This window comes from Temnothorax americanus, unplaced genomic scaffold (assembly GCF_048541705.1).
Source record: "Temnothorax americanus isolate GAGA-0224 unplaced genomic scaffold, ASM4854170v1 Scaffold1, whole genome shotgun sequence".
Taxonomy (NCBI): Eukaryota; Metazoa; Arthropoda; class Insecta; order Hymenoptera; family Formicidae; genus Temnothorax; species Temnothorax americanus.
In genome coordinates this window covers 1,904,454-1,920,611 of record NW_027509230.1, presented here as the reverse complement: position 1 = coordinate 1,920,611, position 16,158 = coordinate 1,904,454, and the positions used below count along the sequence as shown (strand labels likewise).

Here is a 16,158-nt window from a genome sequence, read left to right as displayed (position 1 = left end):
CTGATTGCCGAAAATAATGAGACGCGGTTGATAATGAATGTACGCTTTTAAACTTCTCTGGAAAGTGATTTCGGTCTGCGAGTTTGCGTTGCTTCAATTTGTTAAGTGCTTTTTCGGTATAATCGATTTTCAAAGGTCAGGTGGTATATCTTGCTCGGAGGACAACTGAGATAATTCAACCTGCTTTTGCGCCCCCAAAATTTTATATTCCGTCAAACAAAATTTGTTCTTGTATTTTCATTTTCTCGGGCTTTCGGTTTGTATCCGCGGCGTCTGTCACTCGGATAAGACCTCGGCGCGGCGCGGCGTCGGCTTTGGCTGCGCTCACTGCATGACATTTCCATTCGGTGTTTATCGCACCGTCTTTTCCCTCTCGGAAATCTCTCTATATATTTATTTTACATTGGTCGTTGGTTGTCATAGCCGTACTGTAAGGTTTTACGGCTGATATATCGATGATAAGATATCTATATACATATTATAAACAAAACTGAAGCCGCAGGCATCATATAGACTGTATTGACGCGTCTTTTTACATTATCTATATAAATTTGCGCAATGGTTTATTTTATCATGCAGAATGTAACGTAAAATGTGAGACCTAACAGTACGATCATGTTCCAAAAGTTTGAGATCGACTTTTCATTAATGAAGACCGTTGATGGTTGTTGCAGTTTTCAAAAGTTTAAAGTCAGACATCTCGGCAATTAAGACTCGTGCTCTCTCAAGTTCTGTTAAACTAAAAAAGTAGAAAAATTGACTTCAATTTAACTGACAAATATGGTTATTTTACTTAATTAATTAAATATAAATTATCTTTATTTTTTGCTACCCGGCAATTAAATTTAAGTTCTTTATTTAGTTTTTTATTCGGGAAATATTAATGTTTAAGAATATATTTTACGTATTTCAATATATATATTTTACGTATTTCAATATACATTTTTTGGCGTATTTTAAAGATGAAAGCAAACAGTAAAAGAAATCGATTGGATGGAGGTGCATTATTCCAGGAGATTGAAATCGATTTTTTTTGCGACATAAATGCACATCGTTCTTTGTAGGAATTTTTACAATACTAAAAGCCTTCTATACAAGAGATTGTATAACATTGAAAAATTAAAGAACTTCGGTAAATTAAATTTTAAGATTGCAATTAAAAAGAAACACAGACTTTCATTAATTTTAAGCTACTTTAATTAGCAGTGTCATAAAATGGGAGATTCAGTTATCAAGATATTAAACAAAAGTTATTAAAAATTTATGATTTATTCCAGCTTTCACGAGACAAAAAATTTGCTAAATAATAATAATAAAAAAGTAACGATTTGAATAAAACAAAATTATAATTTAAAATCGACCGTTGAATTTTGATTGTGGATAAACTATGTGGGCACAAATCAACGATTATACAGTATATTACAATATTCATGAGAATATTCACGAGGACGCGGGAAAATGTCTCTCGTTCCATATATATTGATGCTGGAGAGTTGACCTGGAGACGTATAGTTACATTGAACAGTAACAGTGATCCATTTCTATAATTTAAACGAGAAACTGTGTAACTTGACATGGAATATACTTCGTTCTCATGTTCTCGAAATAAATGCAAATTTTCATCTTCCCTATTTTATTTAATCGACGTATATGTATTTACACCACACTGATTATTATTATATAATATCATTATACATATATTTATTATGTAATAATATACATAATGTGTATTTATAATTACATATAATATTATATAGTAATTAAAAATTAATAATTGAGTGTTAGAAACACTTACATATGATTTTTTGCTGTCTCTAATATTATGATTTTATTTCATATGCTCTTATTTTCAAATATTTACTAATTCAAACTATATAAGATTCGTATGTCTGTGAGAAAATATTGTACTTATTTGAAATCTTTTCTATTCGTTCAAATCTTCGCGACGAGTACGAAATCTCGAAAATCTTCAAACCCGAGCTTTTCCTTCGTATCTCTTTTTCGATATAACGAAGGCATTGTGACGCCGTTATCGCAATCGGATTGTCTTGATTACGGCGCGGCGTCTCCCGTGTCACGCTTTTAATTGCCGTGGGTGAGTTGAGCTGCGACCGTCGCAATTGCCGCAATTGCGGCGGGGATCCATCGGACAAAACGTGGCCTGTTCGAAAATGTGTGGACAGCATTCGGTCATCGGGGTCGATAAATTAGAAAGGAGGTCGGCCGGGGAATTGTCATCAAAAAACGAAGTTTCTACTAAAGTGTTCTAAAGAATACCATGCGTGCACGTTTGTGCGGTCCTCGTGTCTCTAATGCGCGATCTTGACGAAGTTTATTCGTCGCAATTACCAATATTAATATTGTTTTGCGGTTTAGTTGCTTTTACGTAAATTTTATGTCTTTTTACGGAACCAAGAGGCTGTTCTTCAGAAGATAAAAAAAAAAAGATATATTAATCTCTAATTATAAGTGTCATAACTAAATGAGTTGTGACACTTATGATTCATGAAAATAATAACGCCATTCTTTTTAACAAACATGCATATTTGATTTTGAAAGAGAGAGCGTGTGTTGCTTTAAATTTTAAATTGCACTACTGTTATTAAAAATAAATTTATGAGCTCGTGAATCTAAAATTATGAATACTTGCTGGTAAAAGAGCGTAAAATCGAAATGGCGGAGCTATGGCGGATGAGAGCGTCCCGTAACACGAGTTTGTGGTATGATAAAAATATCATAAATCTCCCTTTCTCCGCAAGTAATGGCAGTTCGCCTTTGCCAACAGTCCATTATATCCTAATCGGCCAGTAGCGTGTGTAATATTGCAATCGATGAAGCTAATAAGAGCGTGCTGACCGAATAATTCACAATTCCAACAGAAACGCAATGAGAGGTATACATACCATGCTTCAATTCTTCAAATATGACTTATTAAAACCGTGTTATTTCCGATATTACTCCCATATTACTCCGTAATAGGAAAAAAAGAAGGAATTACCAGAACTAAAATATTTACGTAAAAATTATTAAAATATACATTTTGAAAATATTAATATTAAGAATAAAGTACTTATTTACTGTTCATTTAGGAACAGAGATTTGGATACGGATGTATCGATGATTTTGAAATATTTCCTATTGCATGGGTTATTTTTATCGGCTACTGCATTAAAGCTTCAGCAACTTTAACAATTTTATCGTTATATACTTCTTATTCCTTGTGAAAAACAATATAAACATCTCTAAGAATTAACTCCTTTTGGCTTTTATGCAGCAACTTTTATATTGCGCTATACCGCAAACGCGGATAAGATCGATAAGAAGTCGGAGGCGAGGCTGTTATCAAATTCATAAGGTGATAGCAGAAACGGCGTTGCGGAAATGAGTTCTCACAAAATCTTACGGTGGAAACAGCAGCGGCCGGAGAGAGGGAGGAAGAAGGAGGGAAAGGAGGACAAAGTCTAATTAAATCGTTAAAGTCTGCAGGACGGTACTTTGAAGCTAATTGTCGGCTTCAGAGACATTCGTGTTTTCATTACCAGATCGCTTTAGGTGAATGGCAACAATGCGTATATGATACGTCATACGGTGGGCTATATAATGGATATTAATTACCACGTAAACCGTATTGCTAGTCAGTTTGTACTTCAGGCTGTGCGTGACATCAAAGTCCGCAACGCTCGGTCGTGCGTTCTATTTGTCGGCGATCCTGACCTCGTTGGAGGCACCCGGTGTGTTGCCACCGCTGCGTTGAGAATTACAATGGACGTACACGGCGCGTCCGATGCTCTGTGGCAAATAAACAAAATCGAATGGACATGTCTCGTTAATTACCGTACGTCCTCTCCGCGACAGTGATGCGCGCGTTATTCACCCGGGAATCAATTTGGATATCCTTTTCAAGCTGGCCAAAAGTATCGGCCGTTTCAAGCACGCGCGTCTGCGACACACTCTATCGAGAGTGTATATTCGATTAATTCGCCGCAAAGAACTTTGCAGTGGAGTTTAATCGAAATAAAAGTTTGATCGATCTCTATCCATTTATGCTCATTTCGACGATGGAAAAGTCTGCCTTGTATAACGGCGAAGTTTTCTTTTTGTCGCGAATTGTTGCGAACTCTCGTTTGTAACTTTTATCGTTCTCGCGATGGTAGAAAGCGTGTAAGAGAAGACTATACGTGAACTATAATCTGATTATTTATGGTATCAGCGGATTGATTTAAATCTCCTTTTGTTTGACGTAGCGCGGACGTAGCGCGAATTTTTTTTTTTTTTTTCAAATTAGCACAAATTAGCGCGGTATAATTTAGTATTAATAATTGGCGCGATCTGATTACGCACCTCATTCGGTACCATTGAAGAGAATTATAGTCTCAGAAGCTTATTAATTGACCACATCTCTGCGGCGCTCAATAATTACGACCATATTAATGCGCTTATTGATCAAACTTACCTCTTTCTTCTTCGAAAGCATTCCCGACCGGAAAATGTCAATCTTACCGAAGAGACGATGAGACTTATTCATTAAGTATCGACTGATTTTATCGGATAAATTTCACAAAAGCAGAAATTAATGACGCTATCGCGTTCGTGTCACGTAAAAAATACATTTCTTTAAAGACAGCAGAGTGCGCATTTACTGACCGTCCGATTTATTCCAAGGATAAAGAAAAAAGCGCTTTTTAAAAATAATTTAGACCACTTTGTGTCAATCACTTTCATGCTCAATTGCGTTCATCTAAATTCATCGGACCGAAACGATATTACATTGACGTTTTGACACACTCATCCGGATCTGTTCCGCCTATACTCTCTCGCGGCTCTCGCAATTCTTCCTCGGTCCTCTCCTGGCTGCGTCTTTCAAGGTTTGATCGATCGATCGCAGCGCGGCGGACGACACGAAACACGTACTTCCGCTGCTTTAGAAATCTTCGACCTGAGGGGAGGGTCGAGTACTCGAGTCATCTTCGAGAGCACGCGGGCGCGTTGAATACTTTATATGCATGGTGACCGAGTTAAACCGTATCGGAGTATACATCCGACTATCGGTCCTGGTCGCCGGTATATATACGCGTAGGTGTTGACGAAAATGAAAAAAGTTCCCGAGCGCGGTCTACCGCGGTCTCGGAATTCCCATGCTAAAAATTTATTCGGCGGACGTGCGCTATTGATTTTTCGCCTCTCGTTCACGTTGAACGTTTTTACAGATGCTTTCGTCACCTTCAGCCTTAACGATAAAATATGCGGCTATGTAAATGAGAAAACGCGAACGCGTGTGCGATTTGTTTCTGGGACGGTGGCTATATGCGCCCTCGGATCTCGATATATAGAGCGTCTGGAAATCGCGCTCGCGAGTTTGTATAACGTGATTATATTTATAGCGTTATAAAAAAAATTAACAGGGAGTTCTCGCGAAAGTCTGCTTCCGATTTCGATAATCGCCCGGCGATGCTCAACCATTTAGAACTGACGCGGGCTTACATAGTTATTGACTTATATAAGTAAACTACCGCCGCGCCGTAGTTCCGAGTTGCGGATTAATTAAAGAGCGATATAAAAAAAAGTTATACCGCTGAATGGAACCTGTCTCAGTTGTCTCACCCACTCAGTTATGTCAGAATGGGCCGTGCCGTGGCTTCTCGGCAACATGAGTGGTGGAAATGGAGTGTAGGTAGACCGACTAGGCAGCACGCACCAAACTGTGTGATTTTATATAGTTATCACTCGAGATATCTCGGAGAGAAGCGGCGGTTTCATTCTGGTATTATTATTACCGAGTGCGCGTAACCATGTGTGATAAAAAGTTGGCAGAGGATTATAGATTATAAAAATATTTTACAGACTCTAAAGAGAAAGAGAGTTTAGTCATTGAAATAAAAAAATATAAACTCACCGGCCCCGATGCGCAACAGCGGAGTTGTAGTAAGCCTGCATTTATCTGAATCAATTAATCAATACTTGTAAATAATGATCGCGCCCGTTAAATTTTGAAAACGTTGCGATATTACGATCGTGCGAATATTGCTGATTAAAAAGTGCTTGTTTCGGTTGCCGTCGCCAGAAAGTTAAAAATTCATCGAGTCTCTTTTGACAACCACAACTGACAAGCGCAAACCGGAAATAACACTTTTCAATTAGCAGTTGCCGCATCGTTCGCGACTCGCGACGTATTATCTCCTCTTGTCGCGTATGCCGGAGATGACAACTCCGGTCGAACGTGCGCCGGAGTTAAACTTTTCGAAAGTGACGGAATCTATCGCAGACGGATTGATGACGGAACAGAAATAATATATACGAATAAAAGAATTACACTCACCCCACGGTCGCTCCGCCGTCGCCCGATGCCTCCCAGGCCGCATCCTCCTCTCTTCGGCTTTGGTCCTTTTTCGATGTCGCATCCCCGTCAGAGCAGTCTCACTCACTCGTTTATTTCACTCGCGAAAATATCCTCGCTTATAATTGCGCGCTATTTTCGACTCGACGCTCCCGGTATTATTAATCTCGCGGCGTAGCGCGCGGTATACTTAATTACACAGCGACGAAAGAATTACGGCGGAGAAGCCCGCTATACCTAACTAACCTAATCTAACGATCCGCTCGATCCGTCAGCGTCGGCCCGTGATGTCCCGCCAGTCCCGCAGATAAACGCGACGAGCGAGAAACGCTACACTTGCTGCTTGTCAGACGATTTTGATTAACTACAATTAAATCATCGATTTACGGACATTCACATTCGTGTCTATCCCTCACGATCGCCAAACATCAAGACAATTCGTTTCTTGATTTACCTGGTTTCCATGCAATCCATGCGCGCGTATCCACGCGTGTTCCGAAAACCACGCGACAGCAACTCTATTCCGAAGTCGCGCGACACGACGCGACGCACCGATCGATCGTCCAAAAGAATGTAATCGAAGACCAATATTACTGAACATGAATATATCTCGATATCCGTATAATTCCGCGCGACGCGCATGTATTAACTGAACATTCGATATATCACAGTTTTTCGTAATCTAAATCGCCACGCTGGACTCGTGATTCGTGTGTTACTTCGCGCTACGATCCGAGAGCAATTAATCACGTAACTCACGTTAGAATTTAAGAATGGAGCCACGAGTGCGAGCGGCGCAAATGCCCGCGCGCCGCAGCGTGGTAAACACGAGTGGTGGGGATGGAATGTGGGGGTAAGCTGACTGGAGCACGGTGCGCGTTCGTCGTGCCAGTCGCCTATCCCTACTCTGTCCTCAATGTCCTCATCGCTCGTGTTATCGCGGTGCTGTGCGATGCGCGCGGTTTCGCCCTATCGTATACGGTCTCTCGGATCGCAACGCGGAGTACGTTCGTACGGCCGTACGTTCCCGATTCAAGCAACGCGATTGGTCGAAACTTTACCGTTACCGTTATGAAAAAGTGTGTGTCCGGGCCCTAAGGGTATTATTTGAATTATTTCATTCGTCGCGTGACAAATTTTTCAAAAATGTTGATCGGTCGCAAGTCGCAAGATAGAAAAGTTCTCGAGTTTCTAGAAATTTTCTATTTTGTAGCCAATCTCAATACGCTTGAAAAATTTGTCGTACGACAAATGAAATATTATTCTTATGTACAGGGTATATCGGACTACGACGGACCAGATTACGGAAAACTGATTACGGATATATCGAGCGTTCATTTAATACGTGTGCTTAGCGGGATTTATACGGATACATCGAGATAGATCGCATTCGATAATACTGACTTTCGATTACATTCTTTCGGATATCTCGGTCTCTCTTTTCTCAATCGTCGCGTCTCGCGTCGTGTCGCGCGGCTTCGAAATAAAGATGCCGTGTTGCCGTTGCGTCGTTTTCGGAACGCAGATAAAGACTATATGCATAGCATAAGGCCGGTATTCATAATCAGATCTTATTTCAAGACCGTCTTAAGTAATTTCTTAAGATGCTAATACGGCTCTGTGCGTGGTTAAAATGACATCTTAAGATTGTACTTAAGATGGTCTTAAATACCGGCCTAAAGCCATGAGTAAAAAAAGACCGTTAAACCAATGAGCATAAAGTCGCCATATTAATTTACATGCTCGTTGGTCCAGACGATCTTATACTACGCATGTATGTACACGGTCTTGTGCTATATGCCTTTTCTCGTGTGCGATGGCCTTAAAGGATACGAATGGGCGGGTTCCCGAATCGAGTAACGTCGCGACGTGTTTAATTAGCAATCACGGATCACGATCTCTGTTAACGTTGTATGTTTAACTTTGTATTCATCAATATCATATTTTGATATTTGGCGATATATGTTGATCGTGGGGGATAGACACGAATGTGAATATTCATAAATCGGTGATTTAATTGCAGTTAACTAAAATCGCCTGACAAGCGGCAATAAGTCTTCGCGACGCGCGACGGTTGCTTCCGGCGAGAGTGGCGAGTGAAGTTGGCCGCGCAATTTCGAAGTTCTCTCCGCCATATTAGCATTTGGCATCTACCTGCTGCGGGACAGCAAGCGTCACGGGCCACGGGCGTCAAGCGGATCGCGTAGTTTCGTTCGCGGCTTCTCCGCCGTAATTCTTTCGTTGCCGTGTAACAAAGTACGCGTCGCGTCGTGAGATTAATACCGGGAGTGCCGTGCAAAGTGTCGAAAGTGTCGCGCGAGATGCAACATCGGTGGAGGCCCGTGGAGAGGAGGAGGTCTGGGAGGCATCGGGCGACTGCGGAGCGATCGTGAGGTTAGTGTGTTTATTTTTGCCGTTCCGTCAGTCCTCCGTGACGGATCCCGCCACTTTCGAGGTCTAAGGTCTAACTCCGGCGCACGTTCGGCCGGAGTTCGATCTCCGGTGGAAGCCTCCGCACAAGCGACTTTCGTATGGTAACGTATAATAGCGTATAACGAAACGTGGGTCAATTTACAAGAAACGTATCGGTTACGTTACGCTACGCTATCATGCGAGGAGTCTTGCGCGCGGAGGCGATCGTATATGCGACAACGAGATATTACGTCGCGAAAGTCGCGTCTCTCTGTTATTCACACGGTCTCTTATTCGCACGGTAATATTACTTGCACGATTTTTCGCGGATGAATTAATGCGAGTTAACGCGGAAATATATGCAGCCGCTTGCCGCGCCGGCGGCCGCGATTGTTTTCTCATTTTAAATCAGATATATATACGTTTTAAAAATTTAACGGGCGCAATAATTATTTACTTCTAGTATTGTTTTTCGCGGATGAATTAATCAAGAGACACGGTAGTGTCTCGCGCCAAGTACACGCGGAGCGAGACCGACCGTGACTCTTTTACGCGACGCGACGGGTTGCGAGTACCCGAGATGTTGAGATCTCGATAACGAGTGAACGGATCAAGTTCTAAGTAGGCTTGATCGATAGCTTGGGGTCCAATTAGGGGGGGGTTTCTCTCATAATATTCCGCTACGTGCCCTACGAGCGGAGATATTGCGACGCAAAGTCCAAATGTGAAAATTTATTTTTAAGATACTTCTTCTTCTACTAACGCCGACGTCTGATATGATGACGTCATAATCAGAAACGTTACTTTCACTTTTTCGACGCTGGCGGCGCAGGTATCGCTAGTTTCGATATCGCGCGCGTATTTCGAAATTAGGTCGATAGACTTATCGGTCAGAAGGAAGATTTCTATTTAGGTAAATTAGGTATATATATAAATAATATATATTGAGTTAACGGAAAAGAAGATTCTCTACGCTTGGCAGAAAATGCCGCTAGGGAATTTTTAAGTCGATTCTTATGAATTAAGCTTGAATGCGATGTCTAGGTATCCCAGGTTGCCGATGACGAGGTCCAGATAGTGCGCTTCATAGTTTTTGGTGTCCAGGTGTAATCGTACGTTGAATTCGATGTCTAGGTGTCCCAGGTTGCCAATGACGAGGTCCACATAGTGCGCTTCGTAGTTTTTGGTATCCAGGTGTAATAATACGTTGAATGCGATGTCTAGGTGTTCCAGGTTGCCGATGATGATGTCTAGATAGTGAGTTCCGTAGTTTTCGGTGTCTACGTGTATTTATACCTTGAATTCGATGTTTAGGTGTCCCAGGTTGCTGATGACGAGTTCCAGATATCGCGCTCCGTAGTTTTCGGTGTCTAGGTGTAATAATACTTCGAATTCGATGTTCACGTGTCCCAGGTTGCCGATGACGAGATCCAGATAGTGCGCTTCATAGTTTTTGGTGTCCAGGTGTAATCGTACGTTGAATTCGATGTCTAGGTGTCCCAGGTTGCCGATGACAAGGTCTACATAGTGCGCTTCGTAGTTTTCGGTGTCCAGGTGTAATAATACGTTGAATGCGATGTCTAGGTGTTCCAGGTTGCCGATGATGAAATTTAGATAGTGAGTTCCGTAGTTTTAGGTGTCTACGTGTATTTATACCTTGAATTCTATGTTTAGGTGTCCCAGGTTGCTGATGACGAGGTCCAGATATCGCGCTCCGTAGTTTTCGGTGTCTAGGTGTAATAATACTTCGAATTCGATGTTTACGTGTCCCAGGTTGCCGATGACGAGATCCAGATAGTGCGCTTCATAGTTTTCGGGGTCCAGGTGTAATCGTACGTTGAATTCGATGTATAGGTGTCCCAGGTTGCCGATGACAAGGTCTACATAGTGCGCTTCGTAGTTTTCGGTGTCCAGGTGTAATAATACGTTGAATGCGATGTCTAGGTGTTCCAGGTTGCCGATGATGAAATTTAGATAGTGAGTTCCGTAGTTTTAGGTGTCTACGTGTATTTATACCTTGAATTCTATGTTTAGGTGTCCCAGGTTGCTGATGACGAGGTCCAGATATCGCGCTCCGTAGTTTTCGGTGTCTAGGTGTAATAATACTTCGAATTCGATGTTTACGTGTCCCAGGTTGCCGATGACGAGATCCAGATAGTGCGCTTCATAGTTTTCGGGGTCCAGGTGTAATCGTACGTTGAATTCGATGTCTAGGTGTCCCAGGTTGCCGATGACAAGGTCTACATAGTGCGCTTCGTAGTTTTCGGTGTCCAGGTGTAATAATACGTTGAATGCGATGTCTACGTGTCCCAGGTTGCCGATGACGAGGTCCACACAGTGCGCTTCGTAGTTTTCGGTGTCCAGGTGTAATAATACGTTGAATGCGATGTCTACGTGTCCCAGGTTGCCGATGACGAGGTCCACACAGTGCGCTCCGTAGTTTTTGGTGTCTACGTGTATTAATATCTTGAATTCGATGTCCACGTGTCTCAGGTTGCCGATGACGAGGTCCACACAGTGCGCTTCGTAGTTTTCGGTGTCCAGGTGTAATCGTACGTTGAATTCGATGTCTAGGTGTCCCAGGTTGCCGATGACGAGGTCCACATAGTGCGCTCCGTAGTTTTCGGTGTCTACGTGTATTAATACCTTGAATTCGATGTCCACGTGTCCCAGGTTGCCGATGACGAGGTCCACACAGTGCGCTTCATAGTTTTCGGTGTCCAGGTGTAATAATACGTTGAATTCGATGTCCACGTGTCCCAGGTTGCCGATGACGAGGTCCACACAGTGCGCTTCGTAGTTTTCGGTGTCCAGGTGTAATAATATGTTGAATGCGATGTCTACGTGTCCCAGGTTGCCGATGACGAGGTCCACATAGTGCGCTCCGTAGTTTTCGGTGTCTACGTGTATTAATACCTTGAATTCGATGTCCACGTGTCCCAGGTTGCCGATGACGAGGTCCACACAGTGCGCTTCGTAGTTTTCGGTGTCCAGGTGTAATAATACGTTGAATGCGATGTCTACGTGTCCCAGGTTGCCGATGACGAGGTCCACACAGTGCGCTCCATAGTTTTTGGTGTCTACGTGTATTAATATCTTGAATTCGATGTCCACGTGTCTCAGGTTGCCGATGACGGGATCCAGATAATGCGCTTCATAGATTTCGGTGTCCAGGTGTAATAATACGTTGAATGCGATGTCTACGTGTCCCAGGTTGCCGATGACGAGGTCCACACAGTGCGCTCCATAGTTTTTGGTGTCTACGTGTATTAATATCTTGAATTCGATGTCCACGTGTCTCAGGTTGCCGATGACGGGATCCAGATAATGCGCTTCATAGTTTTCGGTGTCCAGGTGTAATCGTACGTTGAATTCGATGTCTAGGTATCCCAGGTTGCCGATGACAAGGTCCACATAGTGCGCTCCGTAGTTTTCGGTGTCCACGTGTCCCAGGTTGCCGATGACGAGGTCCAGATATCGCGCTCCGTATTTTTCGGTGTCTAGGTGTAATAATACCTCGAATTTGATGTTCACGTGTCCCAGGTTGCCGATGACGAGATCCAGATAGTGCGCTTCATAGTTTTTGGTGTCCAGGTGTAATTGTACGTTGAATTCGATGTCTAGGTGTCCCAGGTTGCCGATGACGAGGTCCACATAGTGCGCTCCGTAGTTTTTGGTGTCTACGTGTATTAATACCTTGAAATTGATGTCTAGGTGTCCCAGGTTGCTGATGACGAGGTCCACATAATGCGCTTCATAGTTTTTGGTGTCTAGGTGTATTAATAACTTTAAATCTGAATGGGTGCGTTCAGCCGATACTCCGCTAGCCTAGCAATCGTGAGCAGTTGCTCGTTTGTGCTCGTTTCTTCTCTTTTTAATCCAGTAAGTCAAAAAAGAGGAAACGAGCGAAAACGAGCGACTGCTCACGATTGCTAGGCTAGCAAAGTATCGGCTGAACGCACCCAATGTAGGACACGTAGATATCGAATTCGAGGTATTAATACATGTAGACACCGAAAACTACGAAGCGCACTATGTGGACCTCGTCATCGGCAACTTGGAACACGTGGCCATCAAATTCAAGGTATTAATACACCTGGACACCGAAAACTATAGAGCGCGCTATGTGGACCTCGTCATCGGCAACCTGGGACACCTAAACATTGAATTCAAGCTTGATTCATAAAAATCGACTTAAAATTTCCTTAGCGGCAGAATTAAAATTATGTCATGACATAATAAAAATCGCTGAATTAAAATTATGTCTAGACATAATAAAAATTGGACAAAAATTATGTTTAGACATAATAAAAATTGGATGAATTAAAATTATGTCTGACGTAAAAATAATTTTTGGAAAAAGTTGGTAAGAAATAATTTATACAAGCAACGTAATATACATGCATATTATACATAAAAGCAATGTCCGGCAATGTGTATATATATATATTTACAACTTCAGACACATTTCTTTATAAGGTGTAATTTTTTTTGTTAAGATTAAGATGCGTAACACTACAAAAAGGCGTGATATCCGTACAAAATTACCTTTTTCAAAAAAAAGGTAAAAAAATGCGCCAAGTACACGCATAGTAGTACATATATGTATTATGTTGTTACCTCGAAAAAAACAAAGTGGTAGTATTATACCTCGAAATAACACCTTGTACATACTGTTTATACAATGCGTAATACTACAAAAAGGCGTGATATCTGTACAAAATTACCTTTTTTAAAAAAAAGGTAAAGAAAGGCGCCAAGTACACGCATAGTAGTGTATATGTTGTTACCTCGAAAAAAAAAACAGTGGTAGTATTATACCTTAAAAAAATCTAAGTAACAAGTGGTAGACGAAATCTTTGTATCTTGAAAAATCTCGAAAAAACCTAAACAGTGGTATCTTCACCTAAAAAAAAAACAAAGTAGTAGTATTATACCTCGAAAAAACCTAAGTAACAAGTGGTGGACGTAAGCTTTGTATCTCCAAAAATCTCATCACAAAATTACGTTACCTTATCAAAAAATGAGTCGCGCTTCAAGTGATCTATTATTACAATTACAAAAAAGAAATGATATCTCTTTTTAAATTACAGCGCCAATTACAGAGAACATACACTGAGAAAAAAAATTTGTCAATCCCAAGAAATATTTAGTCCGATACGTTCAACTAAACATTTTAGTTAGTTAACTAAACATTAGTTGAATTAATTAATTCTTGATTAAAGAAACGAAATAAATTGTTGAAACAACTAATATTTAGTTAACTAACTAAAATGTTTAGTTGAACGTATCAAACTAAATATTTCTTGGGATTAACAATTTTTTTTCTCAGTATATTTTTCGAGATACAAAGATTACGTCTGCCACTTGTTACTTAGGTTTTTTCGAGGTATAATATTACTACTGCTTTTCTTCGATTAGAATAAAAAATTGAATCATGAAGAATTACACAGAGGTAACAGTACAAAATACAAATATTTTATTAAAATATTTAAACCCAACAAGGGAATACAAGGTATTTAAATACAAAGTTTATATATGTATTTTAAAAGATTTAATCGCATCGCAAAGAATTACAGAGGTAACAGTACAAAAAATAAAAATATTTTATTAAAATACATAAATTTTTCTTGTCAAAAAACTTGGCGCTGCTAGAGAGAGAGAGAGAGAGAGAGAGAGAGAGAGAGAGAGAGAGAGAGAGAGAGAGAGAGAGAGAGAGAGAGAGAGAGAGAGAGAGAGAGAGAGAGAGAGAGACCTTTTACAAATGTAAATATTACTTATTCTATACTTATTCTATACTTTTAATTCTAATCGCTTTAAAAATCTAAACTTATCCTAACTTATCCTATACTTAATAATAAGCCGCATTATTCACCGTCACACACATACACACACACACACACACACACACACACACACACACACACACACACACACACACACACACACACACACACACATCGCCCACACACACATCGCCCACACACACATCGCCCACACCCACTCGCTCGCACACACACACCAAGCTGACCTAATTTTAAGGTCTAGCAGCGCCAAGTTTTTTGACAAGAAAAATTTATGTATTTTAATAAAATATTTTTATTTTTTGTACTGTTACCTCTGTAATTCTTTGCGATGCGATTAAATCTTTTAAAATACATATATAAACTTTGTATTTAAATACCTTGTATTCCCTTGTTGGGTTTAAATATTTTAATAAAATATTTGTATTTTGTACTGTTACCTCTGTGTAATTCTTCATGATTCAATTTTTTATTCTAATCGAAGAAAAGCAGTAGTAATATTATACCTCGAAAAAACCTAAGTAACAAGTGGCAGACGTAATCTTTGTATCTCGAAAAATATACTGAGAAAAAAAATTGTTAATCCCAAGAAATATTTAGTTTGATACGTTCAACTAAACATTTTAGTTAGTTAACTAAATATTAGTTGTTTCAACAATTTATTTCGTTTCTTTAATCAAGAATTAATTAATTCAACTAATGTTTAGTTAACTAACTAAAATGTTTAGTTGAACGTATCGGACTAAATATTTCTTGGGATTGACAAATTTTTTTTCTCAGTGTATGTTCTCTGTAATTGGCGCTGTAATTTAAAAAGAGATATCATTTCTTTTTTGTAATTGTAATAATAGATCACTTGAAGCGCGACTCATTTTTGATAAGGTAACGTAATTTTGTGATGAGATTTTTGGAGATACAAAGCTTACGTCCACCACTTGTTACTTAGGTTTTTTCGAGGTATAATACTACTACTTTGTTTTTTTTTTAGGTGAAGATACCACTGTTTAGGTTTTTTCGAGATTTTTCAAGATACAAAGATTTCGTCTACCACTTGTTACTTAGATTTTTTTAAGGTATAATACTACCACTGTTTTTTTTTTCGAGGTAACAACATATACACTACTATGCGTGTACTTGGCGCCTTTCTTTACCTTTTTTTTAAAAAAGGTAATTTGTACAGTGCGAGTTAACGCGGAAATATATGCAGCCGCTTGCCGCGCCGGCGGCCGCGATTGTTTTCTCATTTTAAATCAGATATATATACGTTTTAAAAATTTAACGGGCGCAATAATTATTTACTTCTAGTATTGTCGATCAATCACCTTGGATCACGCCGCTTTAATGTAAAAATATTTTTATGTTACAGATCAACGCAGGGTTACAACTCCGCTGTTGCGCATTGGCCGGTGAGTTATTCTTTTTTTATTTTAATATCGAGAGGCAATAGAGTTTTGTAAAAATTATATTACAATGAAACGTAATATAATGTGATAAAAATATATTACAAACGTGAACTAATATAATGTATCATATAATCTATCGCCATGAAATAGATAGACATGCACTCTCTCCAGAGCCTCTGAAATATTTTTATAATTCATAATTCTC

The 16,158-nt window shown here is 40.1% G+C and overlaps 1 protein-coding gene across 3 annotated transcripts in view; it reads left to right on the top strand.

Annotated features, from left to right (window-relative positions):
- Positions 1-16,158, top strand: part of Syt7 (Synaptotagmin 7) — a 174,167-nt gene that overhangs the window by 14,306 nt on the left and 143,703 nt on the right. The window contains exons 1-2 of one of the 3 annotated variants that reach the window (XM_077403890.1): positions 8,480-8,728; positions 15,917-15,956. The exons of 1 other annotated variant lie outside the window; for it this stretch is intronic. The gene's annotated coding sequence lies outside the window, so the exon portion shown is untranslated. Of the gene's footprint in view, positions 1-8,479; positions 8,729-15,916; positions 15,957-16,158 lie in introns of those variants that run through there. One more of the 3 variants, XM_077403872.1, reaches the window with a different exon arrangement.